The following is an 18,616-nucleotide window of genomic DNA, read 5'->3' as shown; positions in this document are numbered from 1 at the left end:
AGGCAGAAGAATCTGCCATATACAGAAGAAAAGCCACAAAAGCAAACAAATCCACAGAGAGATGCTCACACTCACCAGTAAACAGGGACATGTGCCTGGCGATAATAATGAGGTATCACTTTACATCCTTGAACATGATTTCAGAAAACAGGAGTCAGGAAGTAGATAAAACTTCAGTGTTGATTAAGATATGAGCAAATGGGAACTCTTACTTTCTATTGAAGTATGGATGTATGAAGCCATATTTAAATCCACAATGGCAGCTCTAATACAATAAAACACATGGATTCCATGACCCAACAATGCCACTTCCGGTTCTGTTTCCTGGGGACATTTCACATTGGCGTATAAAGGAAGTGTGTGGAATTGTTTGGGATCAAGTAGAATGTGAATGAGCCCCGATGAATCAGAGGAATGGAAATTCATTGGCATATACATGATGGCAAACACCATCACGTTTCCTAAAAACACATGCCCCATTTAATGAGATTTATAAAAGGTTTTTGTGTGGAGAGCTATGGATGAAAACGAACAGGAGTGGGATCGGAGATGAAGGGGAACAACAAAATAGTACTCTTAGGAAATCTATAACCCACTCCTATGAACTGAGGAATGTGAGAACTCAGCTCTCAACCAGTTTGCACCGGAGTGTAAATAATAAAGAATAATGAGTGGGATTAGGGGCAGAGAAGGAAGCAAGAGGCCAGGTGTGAGAACTGGAATGCCAATCATTGTCCAACAAGTGGCGAGGTTGAAAGGTTGCTGACTCTCAGAAGCTAGGACTACACGATATAAAGAGCAGCTGCCTACTTCTAGGCGTCCTGGGGACTAAGGAGCAGACGTGAATCTTCTGGTGGGAATCCAGGAGCCCCGGTGGAGAAGGACAAAGCCTGTCTAAGAGGATCGATGACCTAAGGCCGTGGTCAGCAAACTGTGGCTCGCGAGCCACACGCGGCTCTTTGGCCCCTTGAGTGTGGCTCTTCCACAAAATACCACGGCCTGGGCGAGTCTATTTTGAAGAGTGGCGTTAGAAGAAGTTTAAGTTTAAAAAATCTGGCTCTCAAAAGAAATTTCAATCGTTGTACTGTTGATATTTGGCTCTGTTGACTAATGAGTTTGCCAACCACTGGCCTAAGGCTTGATTAGCTAACGACAATTGGAAGGTCCAGGTGGCGTGATCGTTTACCCTGTGCAGGAGTGGAGAGAGGCCCAAAAGCAATGAAAAGGCAATGAACTTCACCCCAAGCTCACTGGCCGGCTGCACAGGGAAGCAGACAGGAAAGACACAATTGAGTCTCAGGACCCGCACAACCTCAGGTAAGGTAAAACATAAGGATATCAGAGTCCTGATGAGTGTCTTCTGACACTGTGGTTCTTGACCTGGGTGCGTGAGGACACTTAGAATTTGGTTTTGAGAAGGTGTGAATGAAGTTTCTGCCTGCGCTACTTTCATTGCCTTTATATAGGAATTAACATCTTTTTTCCCCTTATACTAAATTGAAAACACAGAAAGGGGCGGAAGAGGAGAGGGTTCCCTGGGGTTAGAGAAAAAAACTCAGCCTAGAGAGCAGGTTAGGATTTTCAAAATGTACAGTGTCCATTCTGTGTAGTCCTCAAAATCAGACCTACTAGGAGGGCTTCAAAGGGATAGATCTATCCGGTGTCTTAAGTACCACTATTCACATCATATACCTCTAAACTCCCAACATGAACCCCCTGGTATCTATGATGTGGCTCTAATCTATAGTAAAAGGCATGGCGGACTCACCCTGTGCCCTCCACCCGCACCCCACTCAGCCTCCAAAGGCAACGGATCAAAGGGCCCTACTCTCCAGCGTTGATGGGCACACGGTATGGGGTCAAGGAGACACAGTTTTGAATAATTACAGAACAACATGAACAAGTACATTTAACCCATACCGAGAATGGCTAAAAGAATGGAGTAGATTCGAGGTTAAGAAGACAAAGCATCATGCAAGGTCTCCTACAGACTGTGACCTGCCTCCAACCACCTCTCTCTCTCTCTCTCTGCTGGACTCCACCACTTCTCATGATTAACAGAGGCAACTGGGCAAACTTCCTTTACTTCTGATGACATATCCCTGCGAAGACTCTGCCCTTTGTGCAGCTATTCCTTAAGCAGCCTACCACCCAAATGGAAAACAGAATTAGTTAGTCCTCTTCTGGTTTTCATCTTCAATTGCACGCTAATTGATTTCTAAACACCCTGCTGCTGTATTGTATTTGCCCTGCAATTAACTACCTTTGATTACAGCTGTTCCGGGCCCAGAGGTAGCGTCCCCTTGCCTGCTGACAAACGAGTCCATCAGGTAGGACTTTAATAGACACAAAGTGCAGTATGAGACAGGGTGGTGGAGCAACAGTTAAAATAATCGAAGGGAGAATGAAGAAGGTGGAAAGCTGTGTCCCACGCCTGAAATCTGTACTCACAAGGCCTTTCCGCTTCCTGAAGAACCGACACGATGACGGAAGTGGAGCAGAAGAAGAAGCGGATTTCCTGCAAGTTCACCTAATGGGACATGGATCTCCAGCAACTGCTTGGCATGTCTTTCGAGCTGCTGATGCGGCTGTGCAGTGCCCGGCAGCAGAGGCGGTGGCGGCTGAACCCGGGCCTGCAAAGGAAGCAGCACCCGCTGCTGAAGCGCCTGCGCAAGGCCAAGCAGGAGGCACCGCCCACGGAGAAGCCTCAGGTGGTGAAGACACACCTGCGAGACCTGATCATCCTGCAGGAGGTGGTGGGCAGCACGGTGTTCGTGTACAATAGTAAGACCTTCCAGCAGGTGGAAATCAAGCCTGAGATGATGGGCCACTACCTGGGTGAGTTCTCCCTCACCTACAAGCCAGTGGAGCATGGCAGGCCTGGCATTGGAGCCACCCACTCCTTCTGCAATAAAAAGTACACTGACCTAGTAAAAAAAAAAAAAAGGCCTTTCAGCCCGGCCAGCGTGGCTCAATGGTTGAGCTTCGACCTATGAACCAGGAGGTCATGGTTTGATTCCTGATCAGGGCACATGCTCGGGTTGCGGGCTTGATCCTCAGTGTGGGGCGTGCAGGAGGCAGCTGATCAATGATTCTCTCTCATCACTGATGCTTCTCTCTCTCTTTTCCTCTCCCTCCCTCTCTGAAATCAAGAAGAATACATTTTTTAAAAAATGCCTTTTGGAGAGGATAGGTGTGACTTATACAAAGGAAAAAGAAGCATCACACCTGTGCCCTGTTAGAACTTAACTAGCCCAGCCACATCCTCACAGCTCTTACTGCAGCACATGGGGGCCAATGCAGAGTGCGGAGATCAACCCTGAGGAGGCCAGATGCGGTCCTTATGGTAGAGACACACAATAGGGGCCGCCATTCCCCCCTCCCTGAGCCCGCCGCCTGCCTCTGCCCCATGCACTTGGGGATAGCTCCACTCTGTAACCTTACCACTTTCAAGAAACAGTTGTCAAAGATGATGCTGAGATTAGAGGGTCACGAGCCCGCTAAGGACACATAATGGGCTGGAGGGTGCCCTAGACACCAAGTCTTCAGCGGCATGGTCCCTGTACTTCTGCACAACACGTGCCATGGAAGAAGCAGACCTTGGCTTACAAACTAGTTTGATTCCTGGTTCCATCTCTCTGTGATGTGGGCAAATCATCTCACCTGCTTAGGGCTAAGTGTCTTTATTCTCATAAAATGGGGGCTGGGGGTAGATCTCCACAGGATCATTGTGAGAATCATTCTGATTCAAGTAATAAAATGAATTTAAGCTGTAAAGCATTCTGGTTGATAAAAATCTAGTCACCGTGTGTTAGGCAAGCTACTTTACATATGTTGCTTTTAATCGCTTCCTATATAAGGTGGTATGATTGCAAGTATTTAACAGGCAAGGGACCTGGGGGGTATGGTCACATTTCCATCTTTCTATAAGCATGAACTCGGATTTATGTGTCTCACAGATTATCTCCCACGTTCTGAACATGCTAAGAATGAGCTCCTTACCCTCCATGGTTCAGATGGAAACTGGTTTTTCGAAATACTGAAAACTCAGTGTCTATTCTCCCTTTCTACCGCTGTTAGCTAGGCCCCAGGAGGCAAAGCATTATAAATCATGGCCATGCCTCAAGCGGTTAAAAAAAAGACACACAAAAAAGAAAAACAGAGAAAGTAACACAAAGACCTTCTTTTCAGGCTTAAATTATGTTTTCTTTTCTATTGATCCGGTGATTTGTGTTTTGAACTGAGTGAAAGGAAAATTGGTTTTGCTGTCTCCCCTTCTTCTTTATCTTCCCCCTGTTCCCTGCTCCCCTCCATCCCTACTGCCCTGGTTCTGGGCCGGGTCCTCATTATCGCTTCATGAGGCTCGCTGTGCCCACTCCTGACTGGTCCTCTGGGCCACCTGCCATAGGACACCAGAGTGGCATCTGTACAAAGCAGGCAAACAAAAAGCGCCAACAAAAAAAGCCCAGTTGAGATTTTGTTACTCCTGTTCTAAAAAGAAAAAAAATCTCCCCATCAATAAAATAAATAATGTTTCAAACCATGAGCATGCATTTGAGACCTTGTATGATTTTTGGACCTCTTCTCTTCTCTCTCTGGTGGTCCATTCTAATCTCATGGTTTTATTTATTTTAAAAAATATTTTTATTGATTTCAGAGAGGAAGAAAGAGGGGGTGATGGATAGAAACATCAATGATGAATGAGAGAGAGTCATCATTTGGCTGCCTCCTGCACGCCCCACACTGGGGATTGAGCGCACAACCTGGGCATATGCCCTGACTGGGAATTGAACAATGCCCTCCTGGTTCATAGGTCGACGCTTAACTACTGAACCACACTGGCCGGGCTCTAATCTCATGGTTTTAAATGCCAACTAGGTGCTCATGGCTTCCCAGTGTAAACCTCCTGCCTGGACATCTCCCTTAAGTTCCAAGGTCTTTTAAATTCATCTACCTACTTGACATATCCACTTGGATATCTCATAATCATCTCATCATGCAAAAGATAACGCCTTAGCTTTTCAACAAACTTGTGTGCCCACAATATGCCCATCCCAGATCTGGGCAACTTGGCCTAGAGCCTTCAATTACCCTTGGTTCCTCTATTTCTCTAACGCTCTGCATCAAATGCATCAGCAAATATTCCTGGCCCTTCCTTCTGTAAGTATCTGGAATTTGGCCCTGGCTATCATGCCCATTGAAACCATCTTCCTCTGCATCATCAGTGGCTTGGACAACTGCAGCAACCTCCTAGCTGGTCCCCTGCCGCCACACCTGTCCCCACATAGCAGCCTGAGGAATCCTTTTCAAACCCATGTCACCCCTCTGCCCAAGATCATCTTATTTCTCTCATGGGGACACAGTCCTGGAGGCCTGACATGATCTAGACTGCTGTCACCTCTGACCTCCAACCTTGCCTCACCCAATGTACCTTTGCCACACTGACTTCTGGCTGCCCATGAGTATCCCAGGTTCACTTGTGTCCTACAGTCTTACACAACCAATTTCCTCTGCCTGGAACTAATTCCCTAGCCCAGTGGTCAGCAAACCACAGCTCGCGAGCCACATGCGGCTCTTTGGCCCCTTGAGTGTGGCTCTTTCACAAAATACTATGTGCGGTTGAAACTTCGTGGCCCATGCACAGAAGTCGGTTTTCGGCCTGGGCGAGTCTATTTTGAAGAAGTGGCGTTAGAAGAAGTTTAAGTTTAAAAAATTTGGCTCTCAAGAGAAATTTCAATCGTTGTACTGTTGATATTTGGCTCTGTTGACTAATTAGTTTGCCGACCACTGCCCTAGACAAATGTGTTCATCCTTCCATCACCTCTTTCAAGTCACTCAAATGTCACCTTCCAGAGATTTACCCTACAATGGTATTGCCCCCTTCCTCTGTATCTCATTATACTATTTTGCTCTTTTTTTTAGTAGTAAGTCATCAGCATTTATTACTTTTTGCATTCTGCATAATTTATTTGTTATATTTCATTCCTGCATCTCCTCACTAGAATGTTAAGATCCATAAGGGCAGGTGTTTTGCCTGTTTCATTCCCTGACATACCTTAAGCCCTTTTGGCGATGACTAGCCATAGTAACCACTGACGAAACATTTGTTAAATGGATGCATGGATGAAGGAGTGAATAAGTGAATGAATGAGGATCCATTCTGTTTTAGCAATCTTATCTTCCACTATTTTCTTCTGCCTAGGATCAAGCTAGAATCAACTGTCGTTCTTTATCACAAAGGGACACACTGTACTTTTGATTATACTAGTCAACCTCAAATAGTCTACCTCCCAACATCAGCTCCAGAAAAATACAATTTATATTTTTAGATTCAACTCAAATATAATGCCTTCCCTCCCTCCCACTCTTCTTTCCTTCCTTCCTTTTTTCCTTCCTTCATTTCTCCCTCCCTCCTTTGCTGCCTCCATGCCTCCTCCCTTCATCTCTTCCTTCTTCCCCATGTCAGCATATTTTATGCAGTATTTACTATGTTAGCTACAGTAAACTTTAAAAATCAGTCACAGACCCACCTTCAATTAGGTTGTATTCTATAAAGATTTCCCCAATGCCTCTGCATGAATAAGTCACCCTAATGTTGCATTTTGGGGGTGGCAGCTTGGGGGGACAGGGGTGAAAGAACACATAGGCCTAAGGGTTATAAGAAACAGCATGCACAGTCCAGGGCCACGGCTTAGTAATGCGCTTACTCAGAGCACTCAACCTTGGAAGCTTCTGTTTCCTCTTCAATGAGGGTAATAACTCCTGCCTTAAAGTGTTATTTGATAATTAAACAAAAGAATAATTAATAAGAATATGCAACATTTTATATACTAGATATAATAATAAATAAAATAAATGATAATTAAAGAGTATGCAGATGCCTGTTTAGCATCTACTTGGCATTCAAACAGTAAGTCCCTTTCCCTTTCCCTCCAATGCCCAGCAGATACTCAATCCTTTATTAGGACCCTTATTTTACTTTGATTAACAGTTTAATTACTTGTCTGTGTCCCATGAGATGTTGAGTTCCTTGAGACCAACACAGAATATGGATTCGCATGCTATAAACTTCAATTCCTGAGAGATAAGGAATACATCTTTCCTTTCCATATCCCCCTCATTTTTCCTCATGCTTCTATTATCCTTCCCATACTCCTCTGTCTTTTCAAATTCCTTTCTCCCCCATCTCTTTATTTTTCATTTCACCCTTCTTAATACATTATTTCTCTCTTATTCTCAACATGTTCTCCACACTTCCCCCCACCCTACCCCCTTCCCTGCCCCCACTGCCTCACTCCCCTCCTCTTGTTCCCTAGGTTACGGCACAATCTTCCCTTCCCTCTCCTCTTGATCATCACTCTCTGTCAGGCTCCTGTCCTCTCAGGCCAGGCGGAGGAAGGTTTATTGATCTCCTGGTAATGCCCGAGTGCCTCTGAAGGTTAAGGTCAACAAGAGTAAAGCATCCTGCTGAACCACAAAACCTAAACTCGACTTCAGTAGGAGCGGGTATCAATTATTCAGAGCTGTCAGATCACAGGGCACTCGCCATCTGGTGATACTGAGTAGGAAAATATGGGATGATTACAGGGAAGGTTAGTGTGTGGGGAAGGCCAATAAAACGGGGCTGGTGTCTCAACCCAGGGAACCCACCCTGGCTGCCAGGAGGTAGGCAATAAAGGTAAGAGTTGGCCACTTGCCGTGGGGAAACGATGCCCAGTAGACTCCCATAATGAAGAGATGCCAGTAAAGAAGCTATTAAGGCCCACATGGTCTCCTGGGCTTTGAATCTATTTCTTTTTTCCCGTAACCCCATGCATAGCTGGCCTTAATTTCTCTACTTGCTAAATAATTAGGCACCTGAGGTTTATGAATCCTACATAAATCAAAATAAACTCGGGTAATGGGGGGTTTGTTTGTGACTTCTGTGATGCCCTGGCTCACTTTGCTGACGTTTTAGAGGCTCCTGGGCCATCTCAACAATAAAAGTGTGGAGTATTTTCATTAAAAATGCACAGCAAACAAAAAGCTGTGAATTAGGAGTCTGGAGGAGGTCTCATCAAGCTTATTCCTTCCAAAGAAACATGTGCCTTAGAGTAAATGACATGTCAAAGTAGATATCACGGGCCATCCCAACTCACCTCCACCAATGCCTTTGCAAGGCAGTTTCCCTACTGGACAAACCTCTTCCCCCACCTTCCACTGGTTCATCCTCAGTCACCATCCGGACTGTCCTTAGATGTCACTTCCTCTGGGATGCCCTTCAGTCTGATCAGTAGCTTTGTGATTTGGTGCCCACGACAAGGGTCTACTCTTTCATGAGACCAACTGCAATCAAGTTGCACCAACTTTATGGATGTCACTGATGTCTGGATCCATCGCTGTACGAAGCATGGCAACGTACCCTAGACTGGGCACATAGTAATGGGCTCTTTTTCCAATGCAAGGGCTACCACTTGGCTCCTGCAGGAAGCTGGCCCATGCCACCCTGCCTGGTGCATCTGCCCTGCCACTCCTGGGAGACTGACTATATCTGGCACTTGCCTGCCCCCCACTTCAGAGCTACTGACGCTGCCTCACTACGTGCACACTCTCTCAGAGGGCAGTGTTGCTAGTCCGGTATAGTCTGTTAATTCCAGCCACAATGCCTCTGGCCCTTGAAACTAAGCTGGATTATGTGTTTTCTTGAGCTTTCTAGAGCCTCTGCCGTCCAAATGCTGCATTTTTTATCATGAAAGCAATTCAACAAAGGACTGATAGTCAGGGTACTTGATGGGCCTTTATGCTCCCTATCAGCCACAGGCATCTGAAATTACTGACTGTTGGAACAGCCTCCAAAACATGGAATAAAAAAGATCTCTGCCTCCTCCCAGTACACACAGCTTAATGGGTCACTTTGGTTCTTGAAATGTGGCTGTTCCAAGAAAGAGATCGTCTCTTTTCACCTACTTCCTGGATAATGAACAGGACAAAATAAATGGGGTGAGGAGGCCATTCTACAAGCCTTCCCTGAAAAGCCAAGGATTCACTCTAACATTCCTGGGGATGATGTTCTTTCTTTCCCCTGACGACAATGCCAGGCCAGCCGGGTTGGCCCACCCTCTGGGGAGCAGTCTGACCAAATGGGACCCAGAGGATTCAAACTTAATTCCTGTTTTGCCTCCTGGATTCCTCACTGGTCTGACATGATAACAGAGCCCAAGGATAATGACCATGTAGTTGAGTACACTCTTGTCACAAACCCTCTGCAGTGGGAACATAAAGCATCTCTGTGCTATGAAAATGGCCTTAACCCTCTTGCACCTGACTCTTCTGCATTAAATTACAAAAAAAAAAAAAAAAAAAAAAAAACTAGATACAAACAAGAGATAATTGGAAAAGGTAAAGTTACAGCTATGAGATATGACACACCAATTCTGCAGTTGGAGAGCAAACCTCAGACCCTGGGGAGGGAGACCTCAGATGCTGGGAATACAAGGAGGAAGGGATTTGAGTCATCTTTGTCTTCTAGAACTGTCTGTGGAGCTGTCTTCATGAGGAAAATGACCTAGCGTGGCTCTCCCAGATTGCTGCAAACACCTTAATGTAACCCACTGCTGGGTCAGCCATCCCACTCCTGGTGGCTCTGACCACAGTTTGATCACAACTCTGCCTGGCCTCACAGAAAAGTTGATCAGAACCATAGCAGGCGATGGCCCAGCTCCTGCCACTCTCTGCCATTATCCTCAGCTGCCTGCCCCACGGCCTTCCCACAGTCACACAAACTGAGTGAGCATAGATAGAGCATCTACCTGCGCCAGACACATCACCCTCTGGGAACTTGAAGGACAGTCTGATTTATTTATTATTTTTTAAATATATCTTTATTGATTTCAGAGGGGGAGGGAGAGGGAGAGAGAGATAGAAACATATCTGATCAGCTGCCTCCTACATGCCCCACACTGTGGATCGAGCCCGCAACCTGGGCACGTGCCCTGACCAGGCAACGAACTGTGACCACCTGGTTCATAGGTTGATGCTCAACCACCGAGCCACACAGGTTAGGCAACAGTTTGATTTAAAGCAGCTCCTGTCACTTGCTGATCCAGGAGTACAAAGTCCTCTGTCTCTGACCCAGAAGCCTCGTGTCTGCCGCTAGCATCCCTGAGACTTGGCAGACCACCTTGTCAGCACGACTGTCAAGAAAATCTCAGAACTTCCACAGTTCTTGACTAGGGCACCGAGATGTCTCCGTGGGTAGGATCTCTCTTCCAAAAGGTGTTCCCCCCCGTAATGCTGATCATAAAGCTCACAGAGCGCTCACAGGGAGTGACAAGCACTCTCCATGGTGGGACAAAGGCAGCATAAGACAGGTGAGGGCTGGGCACCTCTGAATGCCCACCTTCCCCTACAGTGCTGAGACCCACTGAGTTGCTGGTTTTGGGGAATAACAAATGTCACATTACAGAATGCAATTGCACTCATCAGCTTTCACTGAAATTTAATGCGTCACCTTCAAAGCTCATCCGTTTCAGAAACAGAAAACTAAGCGGGTGAAAGGAGCGAGTACTGTATGTGCATATGTGCATGTGCACGCCTGTGTGTGTGTTTCGCTGAGATCAAAGTCATTGGCTTCAGGTTGACATCACAGAGCAAATACATGTTTGTCTTCCCTAATGTGATTTTCTCACTGATGAACAGAACCTTACAGACGTTCTTGAAGTCAGCACTAAATGGTGAATTCAGATTCAATCCAGGCACCTGGGCTTACCTGGGTGGTACCCTTTGTGGCCGGGGTACCTCCTCACTCCACCCGGCATGGTAATTACTTCCACCACCCAGCGGGCACCGGGACTTCATATCAGAGCACCGAGTGTGAGCAACCCACTCCCCTGCCCTCTGCCGCTCTTCCCGGGGCACTGACTCACCCAGGAGTAATCTCCCGGCGCCTTTTCCTTCTGTGTCTGTAAAGGCGGCTAAATTAGGTCGAATGTGTGGGATTAAGTCCACCTCATAAAATTTGCTTTGAGAAAATCTCAGATCCATTAATGCTTCATAAAAATTTTATAAGGTTTCTGCTAAAGGAAGGAAAACAAACAGAGGTGGTGCTGGCATCGAGGCGCTTTTTAAATCAAACGTTCTCTCTCTAATGCATTCTTTTTACGGCACCAATCAGAAAAGCAATCAAGCATGAAGCCTTCGCTTCCTTGGCTTCCACTCCTCAAGCAAAGTGTCCGAGGATCTTTAAACATGCCCCAGGAAGCCATGGGGGAAATATACACACACATGCATACACACACATCCCTCGAAGCAATCTCTACTCCAAAAAAGTCTGTATTAATATTAAAACTCCACACCCTCCCATTTGAGTTTAGGAACATGGGATACGATAATAAATTAAACTTCCCTCTTCTTAAATGTCCCTGGGTGGGAGAGGGGCGCATAGGGAGAGCAGATGTTTAAAACTAGTGGGATGACAATTAAAATAGTCTTACATGTATTACCTTTACTGGTACTTGTCATGCGTGTCCAGCAAACAAAAATAAAATAAATTGTATCCAAAACTTGGAAGTCCACTTAATAAATCTCTTATTTACAAAAGTTTGGGGAAAATGTTATTCTAATAATTTTATGAGACTACAATAAATGTTATACCAAAAAAACTGAATATAGGCAGTAAAAGAAAGAAAATGATGGTTCATTTCACTTTTGCATATAAATGTAAAATCATAAATAAAATACTATTTAATGATGTATCATGATTATATAGGTGCATACACAAAATACAGGATAAAGATTAAATTTAACTTTTTTAATCTATCAAAAAAACACACCCAAAACTAAATCCAATGTCATTTTTACTAGTCAAATTTTGCATGCAATCTCTCAAATTGGGAACAAGATGAGGATGTCTGTGTGTTTGGGAAGTTTTGAAGGTCTGATTAAGAATCCAGTTTTCTATTCATCAAAATCCTAGCATTTTATACATTTTTAAGAAATACATTTCCTTCACTCATGTTTTATATGAGATAAAATATAGGCTTTCAAATTTGTATTTATTGATTTTGGAGAGAGAGACACACACACACTGATTTGTTGTTCCCCTGATCTATGCAATCAATGGTGGATTCCTGTATGTGTCCTGACCAGGGATCGAACCCACAACGTTGGTGTATGGGAACAATGCTTTAACCAACCGAGCTCCCCACAAGGTTAGAATTTCGCCTTTAATAATACTCTTGTCTTGATGTGGCTGTTTTCAATTGTATCTTTTTATTCCATTCTGTTTATTTGAAATGTGTGTGGGGGTTTTTTTCTCACTTTTCTTGAATTCCCTTCCCAAACATGTCCTGTCTTATTAAACTTTTTAAATAACCAGCTTTGAAAATAAAATAAAGCAAAATTTAAAATAGAATGAATGGCAGTAAGCACTTTTATAAAGTTTCTGCTAAAGAAGGAAAACAACGCCCTAACCGGTTTGACTCAATGGATAGAGCATCGGCCTGCGGACTGAAAGGTCCCAGGTTCGATTCCGGTCAAGGGCATGTACCTTGGTTGCGGGCACATCCCCAGAAGGAGGTGTGCAGGAGGCAGCTGATCGATGTTTCTCTCTCATCGATGTTTCTAACTCTCTATCCCTCTCCCTTCCTCTCTGTAAAAAATCAATAAAATATTTTGTTTTATTTTTAAAAAAAGAAGGAAAGCAAACAGAGGTGGGTCCTGGGGTCCAGGATGCATGAGCGCTGTGATGCTGCAGGAAGCTGTTTCCCAACGATTTAGCACAAGTGACATCAGCAGGAAGGGGATCGGGGCCACTCAGCAGCCCAGCAGCCCGGCCCCTGTGTCCAGAGCAGGGCAGCCTGGAGCAGGGCTGCCGTTGAACTTCCAGGGTGACAAAGGGGCCTCTGGAATGAGGCTGCCGGGGAACTGGCTTCCTGGGATGAACAGAAACTGGAACCTTCCCAACCCTTATCCCTCCAAGTTGTGGTACTTCCTCCGAAGCCAGGGACTGCGGAAACTTGCTTTCTCATAAGAAACAAGCGACTAAAATCCAGAAGCAATAAGAACCCAGGCAAACAACGGTGAGGCTGTTTCCGTGTAGCTTTCATATATATTATAATTACCTGGTCCTCAAAACAGCCCTGTGATGTGAGGCCACTGTAATAACTGGGGAAAGAAAGCAAAATTCGCACTAAAATAAAAACTGGGGTTGAAATCCGAGCACGGCCCCCGAGTCGCTTATAGGACCTCAGGCTTCTCCCAACCTCAGTGACCACCTATGTCAGGCGTCCTCAAACTACGGCCCGCAGGCCACATGCGGGTGTTTTGCCGTTTTGTTTTTTTACTTCAAAATAAGGTATGTGCAGTGTGCATAGGAATTTGTTCACAGTTTTTTTTAAACTATAGACCGGCCCTCCAACGGTCTGAGGGACAGTGAACTGGCCCCCTGTTTAAAAAGTTTGAGGACCCCTGACTATGTAAACGAGAGTGATAGTCTCTCCTTCACATACGACTAAAAGGATTAAATGAAATACCCGGCGGGCTGCAAAGCAGACGGCACAGAGTAGGCGCGTGAGGAAGAGAAGTGTGACCAGACATCCTTCTGGACAGTTCAGGAATCTGATTAATGACAGAGGCAGAGCCTTGGATTCACTCTGTCTGCCAATTCCGAGCCCCAGGCGCTGTTAATTATGGGACGCGGCTTCCAGAGCTTTCTGGCTGATACTGCCCTGCACAGAGGCGGCTAACCTTGGAGGAAAGGGGCAAAGCGGGAGGACACACACGCATGTCAGTCTCCGTCAGTTAGAGCGAGGCACCCAGCTAGGGAAGACATGCAAATGGAAGAGGCTGGGAAGGAAGCTAACAAATGTGATGAGAGCACAGTCCCTGTGCTGGAAAGAAGGTTCTATGCGGGTCCGATCCATCTGGAGACGAATGGTAAGTGGAACCTGTATTCAGCAGTAGCCCAAAGGCTAGGACACTTCTCGAGGTTTCCTGGTGCCTAAGAGCCTCCCTGTTTGATAAAAGTGCAAAGCTGACCGGAGACCCACAGTCATGATAAAGTGCCCTCAACTGTCCAGGGAAGCCTGCTGAGGCCGCCTCTGCGGAGAAGAAATCACTTCAAGCACCACGCCCTCGTCTTTTCCAGCTCCCTCCACTCCCAGAAGGGCCACCCTGTCAACGCAGATGGCTCTTGCCTTATGTCTATTTTTTTAAATATATTTTTATTGATTTCAGAGAGGAAAGGAGAGGGAGAGAAAGACAGAAACATCGATGATGAGAGAGAATCATCGATTGGCCGCCTCTTGAACATCCCCTACTGAGGATCCAGTCCGAAACCCGGGCATGTGGCCTTGACTGGAATCGAGCCCAGGACCCTTCAGTCTGCAGGCTGGAGCTCTATCCACTGAGCCAAACTGGTGAGGGCTCATCCTGTGTCTAATAGCTAGACTTTCCAATGCCCCAGGTCGCTATGCCCGCTCACAGGTGGGGGGGCCCTGTCTTCCCGCTGCCAATCAGATAGGGAAGTGAAAGGGAACCACGGTCCAGAGCAGAAGTGACATCAGCCTGTGGGATTCCCCACCCTCTCCGCCTGCCTCGCACCAGGTCTCCACGGTGCAGGCTAATGCAGTCTGCGGCAGGGCAGCTGCGGCAACGCCTGCTCTACAGGAAATCGATGGCAGACTCCCTGACTCCGGGGGTCAGACATCCCAGAGACACCGCTGCCCGCCTGGCCCTGGGCCCCACCAGCCGGCTCGCCAAGGAGCGCCTCCACTCAGCCTCTGCCCCACGGGTTTGTAAATAATTCAGCGAGACAAGGAGGGAGCTATCTTAGGAACAGGCTGCCTGGCCCCAGGATCCTTGGACGTCACAGGGTGGCCCTCTGGTCATTTTGTGATGTTATTTTTGAAAGCTGAAGCCTGGGCTTTATATTTAGGACAGGGATATTTTGGTGTCAGTGAGCTAGGGTAGGATGAGCCCCTGGTGGGGACACTTGTACACAATGACACTGTCATTATGTCGCAGTACAGCATTGGAGGGGAGGGGAGAGGCAGGGGGGAGGGACACGTTTCTTCCAGCTTTTCTTTATTCTTTTATAAAAATATATATATTTTTTTTATTGATTTCAGAGAAGAAAGGAGAGGGAGAGAGAGAGAAACATCTATGATGAGAATCATTAATCAGCTGCCTCCTGCACGCCCCACACTGGGAATTGAGGCCACCATCCAGATATGTGCCCTGACCGGGAATCGAACCCTGACCTCCTGGTTCATCCACTGAGCCACGCTGGCTGGGCCTTCCAGCTTTTCTTGACAGAACATACTCGGTATAGGATTCTCACCTAATGAGCGCATTTTCTGCAACGTATTTTTCCTTTTATTGTTTATGTTTTTTGGATTTTTGCCTTTTTTTAAAGGTATTATCACTGCCTTTGGTTTGTAATGTGCCTCTCTGCTCATGTACATTTCCCCTCTTATATTTAAAAAAAACAATTGGACACATTTGATGAGGCGTATTTTCTACCTAATATATTGCCACGAGAAGGAGAAGCTGGCACTTTCAGGATCCCAGCCCCGGACCGTGGGTAGGAAACTGGGACCAAAGCTCAGAGAGCCAATCAACCTGCGGGGAAAAGTTCAAACTCATTACTGCTCAGAGAAATGCAACTTAACACAACGGCGTGGCGTGCCTACCTAGCAAGCTCGCAAACCTAAACAAAATTACAGCAGTCAGCATTGATTGGGGCGGAGGCGGGCAGAGAAACGAGCAGGCGGATAGCCTCCCGCTGGGAGTGCGCGGGGCTCCTAAGGGCGCTTTGACAGCAGGGATCAGCACACACTGGCTGCTAGCCTGTTCTCCCCACCGTCCCACCTGGAAGAAGTTACCCTCAGGAAATGATCGTGGCTGCGAATAGACTTATCAACGAAGATGCTCATTTGAATGACATTTACAACAGGAGAACAACGGGGTATAGCCTAACCGCCCAACCCCAGAGGATCAGTAAATCAATGGTGATCTATCTATAAAAGAGAATCTTGTGTAGCCACAAAATTTAATTTATAAGCCATTTAATAGCATGGAAAAAGATATACACATAACATAAAGATACTATAATGTATATATTAGAGATTATAGCTTCCCGTCTGACAAAAGGATTGTGCACTGTAGAGATTTATTTTTGTAGATGAAAAATATAATTAGATGCGTAACTATATAAAATGCAGAAAGCATATATACACCGCTATGTAAACAATGATGAGCATTTTGGATGGGGAGTTACAGATGGCTTTAAATGAGTGTGTTTTTTTGTTCTTATCAGTGTTTCCTAAAACTTTCCACAACAAACACATAATGATTTTGTTTCCTAAGAAAACGTCATGTGTCCTATAAAAGTTGATAGAGCTACTACTCTATGCCAGACACGACTGTGCCAAGGAGAAGTCACTTCACTCAGGCACACAGGCCCCGGGGAGGCGCTGGTGGACAGGGAAGAACCTGCCTGATCCTGCTCCAGCGCTGGGAGCCCTGAGCAAGCCAACCTGTTGGCCCGATGTAGACTCAATGAGTGCAGAAGCATGGCGGGCACCTCCCTGTAGAGGTTGGGCCTTTGCACACATCCAGGTGAAGGCGTGCCCAGAGCGGGGTGCTCTTAAGCTGCAGCAGCTGTGCCCCTTCTTCCCGGGGTCTGGGTTACAGCAGAGCAGGCTGGTCCTGCACCCTGCTCCTCCCACAGGCCCATGGAGGCTCCTTCTTGGCTGCTGAGAGAAGTCCCAGGTGCTATGGGCAATGCCTGTGTCTCCTTCTCAGAGGCCACGCCTCTGATTTGCAAACTCCCTCCAGTACCAGGAGGTATCCATCCTTTAGGATAGGACCAGGAAGGGGGTCCTATTGTCACTCACAGTTCTGTCAGCATCTCACCCAGGGGCAGTGTTGGGAAGTGCTGGTGTATCCCTCTGATTGGACTTACTTCTTTACAAAACATTAAATAAAAACAGACAGCTCTCCGACCTGAAAGATGGCCTGAGATTACCAGAGACAGTAACTGCTCGGTAAGGCAGCAAGGACCGGGTGGCCTTCCCCACCTCTGAGTGGCTTGGCTACAGGTCTGCGTTCTCTTTTTGGCAGACCATTTATTTCTCCTCCTCTCTTTTCTCACCTTTGATCTCTTTATATTTTCTCCTCTCAGTTTATTAAACTCTTTTTAGCCTACCAACAATTTTTTTCTACTTTGTTATCCGCTTTCTTTTTCATCAGAAAGTGAATTGCTGCTCTCCAGAAGCCTGAGTGCCTGAGGCCGTTCTGTCTTTTGTCCAGCTCTGAGCCGCAGCCAGACTTATGCTGCCCAGGCCAAGAATGCCGCTGAAAACTGACCACAGAAAGCCATAAATCCAATGAAATTACCTACCTAGTGCAAGCTCCTTCCTTTGTATTAGGTGATAAGGGCCGTCTACTTTTCCAGAGAATTTAACATCATTTTAATACTATATCTCACTTTATTCCATGCCTGCTAGGTAGATGGAGTGGTCTGCAAAGGCCTGTTCTTAGTACTGTGTACACACACACACACACACACACACACACACACACATAATGTCTTGCATACCATATTCTACCCCACCCTTGTAACCAGGAAAATGGATCCCAAATTTTATTCCCAAGATAGACTGTGCAATATCTTATAAATATAGCAGGAGCCCTGGCCACCATGGCTCAGTTGGTTGAGCATCGCTTCATGCACCTAAAAGTCACCAGTTCAATTCCCAGTCAGGGCACATGTCCAGGTTGCAGGCTCGATACCCAGTCAGTTATATACAGGAGGCAGCCACTCAATATTTCTCTCACACCTCTCTCCTCTCTCTCTCTCTCTCTCTCTCTCTCTCTCTCTCTCTCTCTCTCCTCTTCCCTTCCTCTCTCTAAAAATCAACAAAAACATATTTTTAAAATATCAGGATTACAGGATATATTATGCCTCTACTTATTTTACAACTTAGCATCTCCTTTTCCATATTTATGCAACATTAAAGAAATATTGCCATAACCCCAGACCATTCAGTCTTTTTCTGGTGCCTCATCACTAACCAGTGGCTTGCTTCTCTGCCCCACATCCTTCCTTTACAGCAGCTGTAGGGAACTAACTGGATGTTTCTGCCAGGAGCCGTGGTTTTCCAACATTGGCAAAACCAACCCTAAAGAACAAGTTGGTGTGTTACTCCTGTCCTTAAACCGATATGCAATCTCACCAGGAGAAACACAACAACATAATAACTCTAACTGGTCTCGCTTCTCTGTCGGCTGGGAATTGGTAGCAAAGGCAGCAAGAGAGAACAGAAGTGGACTGGCCGCCAATCAGAGCTACACACTTGAGAACCATGTTTTCTTCAAGTAAAACTTGGAGTGAGAATTCTTGTAGGAGAGTAATGAGTTCCCTCTTTTTTTAATGAAAATTCATTGAGTTTGCTTCTTTTGTGTGTTGTTTTTGCCAAGGTTTACGTTGCAAAAATACAGCTACACTTTCTAGAATACACTTTCTAGAATGTACCTGAATCTAACCTGGGACCACTGTGTATGAGCACTGGCAGCTGATGGAGATGTTTCATAGATCCCAAGACCTTGCCTTCACGCAGGGAGAATCTGGGGT

The 18,616-nt window shown here is 46.0% G+C and overlaps 1 protein-coding gene and 1 pseudogene across 4 annotated transcripts in view; one reads left to right on the top strand and one right to left on the bottom strand.

Moving 5' to 3' along the window:
* Positions 1 to 18,616, bottom strand: part of NTM (neurotrimin) — a 390,721-nt gene that overhangs the window by 325,851 nt on the left and 46,254 nt on the right. The window lies entirely within an intron of this gene.
* LOC103287121 (40S ribosomal protein S15-like) lies at positions 2,484 to 17,348 on the top strand (annotated as a pseudogene).

Source organism: Eptesicus fuscus, chromosome 23, assembly GCF_027574615.1.
Source record: "Eptesicus fuscus isolate TK198812 chromosome 23, DD_ASM_mEF_20220401, whole genome shotgun sequence".
Classification (NCBI taxonomy): Eukaryota; Metazoa; Chordata; class Mammalia; order Chiroptera; family Vespertilionidae; genus Eptesicus; species Eptesicus fuscus.
This window is presented reverse-complemented; position numbering and strand designations above follow the sequence as displayed.